Raw genomic sequence first — 5,204 nt, 5'->3', positions numbered from 1 at the left:
CAGCAGGGGAGAGCAGTTGTGGGCGATCAGGCCAGCAGGCGAGGTCAGTTAGGGGTGACCAGGCCAGCAGGGGAGGGCAGTTGGGGGCAATCAGGCTGGCAGGGGAGAAGTTAGGTGTTGATCAGGCTGGCAGGGGAGTGGTTAGGGGGTGATCAGGCTGGCAGGCAAAAGCAGTTAGGGGCAATCAGGCAAACAGGCAAGTGAGCAGTTGGGAGCCAGCAGTCCCAGATTGTGAGAGGGATGTGAGATCGAGCCTAAACGGGCAAGTCGGACATCCCTCGAGGGGTCCCAGATTAGAGAGGGTGCAGGCTGGGCTGAGGGGACCCCCCCCCCATGCAAAAATTTTGTGCGGGCCTCTAGTCTATATTATAAAAAGCCAGTGGCTGTAATGCCATAACGCTGGAACGTCCAAATGACTGGTCACCAGGAGGTGCATTGATGGGTCCCGCGGCAGCAGTGGGAGGGACTCTGGGTCCCACGGTGCAGCAGGACTCTGGGTCTCATGCAATTTCGCGCACTGGGCCTCTAGTCATTTATAAAAGCAAGTACAGGAACATTCAGTTATCATGCATTCTGCCTGATCATTTCCCTCAGACTAACTAAGGTACAAAGTAAGGAGGAACAAGAAGCAATTACTATAAAAATTCCTGCACATCTATAAAATCCAAAGGCTGGCAACTAAAACATAGTCAAATGATTTTAGGATATTTCTTTCAATCTGATACACAGGGTGGGGCAAAAGTAGGTTTACAGATGTTCGTATGGGAAATAATACAATAACTAATAATAACACAAGAGTAACTGCATTTTGCGGACTCACAACTGTAAACCTACTTTTTCCCAGTCCAGTATAAGTATTCAATTTCAAATAAGAAGGAAAAATATTTAGACTTTTTTCCTTTATAGAAAAAGTGCAATAAAGTGACAAACTTGAGATTGGGGGGGGGGGGTCTTTTAAATTTGTTGTTGTTGATTTTCTTAACATATCTTTTATTGATTTCAGAGAGGAAGGGAGAGCTATCGAGAGATAGAAACATCAATGATGAGACAGAATTATTGATTGACTGCCTCCTGCACACCCCACACTGGGATGGAGCCCACAACCCGGGCTCCAACCATGCTGGTTTTTATTATTTTTTTTAAATGCATCATGCATACCTCTACTGCAGGCCCATCACATTGGCTGTTCAGTAATCCAGAAGGTTATCTAGATCAGGGGTCCTCAAACTATGGCCCGTGGGCCACATGCAAATACAAATATTGTATTTGTTCCCATTTTGTTTTTTTACTTCAAAATAAGATATGTGCAGTGTGCATAGGAATTTGTTCATAGTTTTTTTTAAAACTATAGTCCGGCCCTCCAACGGTCTGAGGGACAGTGAACTGGCCCCCCGTTTAAAGAGTTTGAGGACCCCTGGTCTAGATAGCCTCAGGCCTCTTTCTTTTCTACTCTAAGTCTTTACTCAAATGTCATCCTTTCAATGAAGCTGACTTTGATCACCCTACTTAAAATTGCTTATATTGATACTCTTTCGTGTTATATTTTTTCCATAGCAATTATCACCTTCAAAAGACTATATAATTTATTTATTGTATTCATTGTCTGCCTACCCCCTCCCCATTAGGATATAAAATTCATAGGGATTTTTATTTGTTTTATTTACTGATACAACTCCATGCCTAGAACATGGCTGGCATAGAATAAGTGCTTAACATGTTAAGCGCCCAGCCTGTTTTGTCTTTCGGACGGAAAGTATAGTGTCCGTCACCGGTGACTGACTGGGCGCTTAACGTGTTAATAAATATTTGTTGACTGAATGATTAAATGAATAAATGAGCTCTTCTTCATTTCTTCAGAGGTGTTATATGCAGCAAGTAGTTTGAAGAATCCCTTGCTGTGGTCGGCAAATTGCAGCTCGCAAGCCACATGCGGCTCTTTGGCCCTTGAGTGGGGCTCTTCCACAAAATACCACAAAATACCATGTGCGGGCGCGTAAGTACAGTGCGATCGAAACTTTGTGGCCCATGCGCAGAAGTTGGTATTTTGTGGAAGAGCCACACTCAAGGGGCCAAGGAGCCGCATGTGGCTCACAAGCAGCAGTTTGCTGAGCTGCAGTTTGCTGACCACTGCCTTAGTGTATTATCATCAGACAGTGGGCCTGGTATATAGTGGATAGATATCTGAGTGACAATATAGTTAGTCCATTTTTTTATTATGAGTTTACAGTGGTGAATTTTGAATTAACATATGAAAGATAAGCCTTGTGCTTTTTAAAACATTTTATTCAGCGTGTATATTCTTAGATGTTTTGGTACATTTTTTTCTTGTTATTTAAAATATTTTGGATATAAACTAAAATGTAAAAATTAGTGAACCCTTATGTACCTATCATCCAGCTTCTATTGGTAACACGTGGCTGACCTTATTTTGGTGATATTTCTTCTTGTTTCACTGCTCCTTTCCCAAGATTATTTTGAAACAAAATGCAATGATGCAAAGACAACACATCATTTCATTAGTTAATTATCTGAAAGGTTTTTGATGAAGTTGAATATTAAAACTCTTAACATTGCAGCTCATGATTAGTTTCAAAAAATAAAGTCTCTTCAGTAAATGGTGCTGGGAAAAGTGGACAGATACATGCAAAAAAACCGAGACTAGACCACCTGGTTATACCATATACAAAAATAAACTCAAAATGGATAAATACTTAAATGTAATATGCAAAAACCATAAAACTACTAGAAGAAAACATAGGCAGTAACCTCTTTGACATTATTCTTAGTAATATTTTAGAAATATCTCCTTGGGAAACAAAAGGAAAAGTAAACAAATGGGTCTGTATCTAACTAAAAAGTTTTTGTGCAACAAAAGAGACCATTAACAGTGAAAAGACTACCTACTGAATGGGAGAAGGGGAGAAGATATTTGCCAATGATAATTTGATTAGGGATTGATATCCAGAATTTATAAAAAACTCACACAACTTAGTACCACCCCCAAAACAATCTAATAAAAAAATGGACAGAGGACTTTAATAGACATTTCTTCAAAGAAGACATACAGATGGCCATATGAAGAGATGCTCATATGCACTACTCATCAGAAATGTAAATTAAAACCACAATGAGATATCACCTCATACCTGTCAGAATGGCTGTCATCAATAAATCAACAAACACGTGTTGGTGAGGATGTGGAGAAAAGGAAACCCTTGTGCACTGCTGGTTGGAATGCAGACTGGTGCAACCTCCATGAAAAACAGTATGGAGGTTCCTCAAAAAATAAAAATTAGGGATCAAGCCAGCATGTGCCCTGATGGGAAATCGAACCTCGATCTTTTGGTTTATAAGTCAATGCTCAACCACGGAGCTGTGCTGGCCGGGTGAAACATTTGAAAGTTTTAAATGTTGACTAGGACATTTAAAAATGTTGTATTATTTAAAAAAGATTTCTTGACAGACGAATCAGTATCTCTGCCAGTTTTTGCATCATTATTTTGGCAGGATAATAAGTTTTAATGCCAGGATTCAGATATATGGTAGTTGGAATTATAGATGATCCAAAAATTCATTCGGAAACTGTGATATATCTCCCACCCATAGGAAGTAGGGTGTGGATTACAAATAACTAGGTGTATACATGGTTTTAAAGATACCCAAAATAAAGATAAGTGGTTTCTCGTAAGGGGATGGGAACTTTTGAACTACTGTAACTTTGATTATGTATTTTAAGTTAACAACATTCAAAGCCTTAGCACTCTGTCAGGCTTTGGCACTATATCGTGGTAAATACACAATAATGCTCAGCACTTTTTGAGGGGAAAGGCATAACTTTAAATAGCTTCTGACATATATGTTCTTTGTTTATGAGGGAGTTGAAATTACAGAAGAGAGGGGTTTATTGATGGAGTATGACATCTGAGGAGGTGTCTGCAGGGCCACCTTCAGTAGTTATGCATGAGGATGCTGGGCCAAGTGGGTGAGGAGGGGCCGGAATTCTGTGCTTTGCCTGCTAAATTTATACCCCGTGCGGAGATTGTGTACCCAGAGGAGGCACTTTTCTCTTGTGCAGTGTGCACATGAGCTATCAGAGGCTGGTGGGTAGAGACGAGCCCCAGAGCTCAGGAGAAGTGATTCCTATTCCATAATTACAACAGGAAAGTAGAAAGCAAAAACCAAAACAGATACACCAGCAAATATTTGTTCAGTATTTATTTTATTGATGAAAGGGAGATACGGACTCTTTAGTAAAATAGTTACGTCTCAGTATGTTCACAATAAAAGATTTACCAGATGCACAGAACATACTGAACATTTTAACTTACATATTGTAAAAAAAATTAGTTTTCCTACTACTTGCAACTAGATCGTATATTTACTCATTAAGGATTGAGTGTTCCGTATAATCCTACTTGATCTGACTTCTCCCTACCTTTCTGCCGCCATCTCCTACGATTAATTTCCTGCTCATTATATTCCAGCCACAGACAAGTCCTTTTTTCAAATCTTCAAAGGCCAAGCTTGCTTTTGTTTTGGGACTTGCTGTTCTTTCTGCTTGGGATTTTCTGTCCTCCCCTATCTTTGCATGGTTGGTGTCTTTTACCCTTTAGGTCTTTTGTACCTCAGTGTGGCCTTCCTTACTTTGAGTCTATATTAGCAGCTTCTCCAGCTCAGTCTTCTCTACCATAGCATCTGGTTTTTACAGTGTTTATTACTATACTAGAGGCCCAGTGCACAAAAATTTGTACACTCGGGGGGAAGTAGGGGTCCCTCAACCTGGCCTGTGCCCTCTCGCAGTCTGGGACCCCTCGGGAGATAACGCCCTGCTGGCTTAGGCCTGCTCCCGGGTGGTAGAGGGCAGGTCCAATCCCTAGGTGGGGCTCAGGGTAGGGTCGATTGGGGAGTTGGGGCGCCGCCCCCTGTCATACACAGAGCAGGGTGGATCAGAAGGTTGCGATGCCACCCTCAGTCACGCTCAGGGTAGGGTCAATTGGGGGGTTGTGGCACCGCCCTCTGTCACACTCAAGGCAGGGTCGATGGGGAGGTTGCGGTGCCACCCCCTGTCATGCACAGAGCAGGGCCTATCAGGGGGTTGAGGAGCTCCCCCCGTCACTCACAAAGTAGGGCCAATAGGGGAGTTGGGGCACTGCCCCCTGTCATACACAGAGCAGGGCGGATTTGGGGATTGGGGCACTGCACCC

This window comes from Myotis davidii, unplaced genomic scaffold, assembly GCF_000327345.1.
Source record: "Myotis davidii unplaced genomic scaffold, ASM32734v1 scaffold6, whole genome shotgun sequence".
Lineage (NCBI taxonomy): Eukaryota > Metazoa > Chordata > Mammalia > Chiroptera > Vespertilionidae > Myotis > Myotis davidii.
This window is presented reverse-complemented; position numbering follows the sequence as displayed.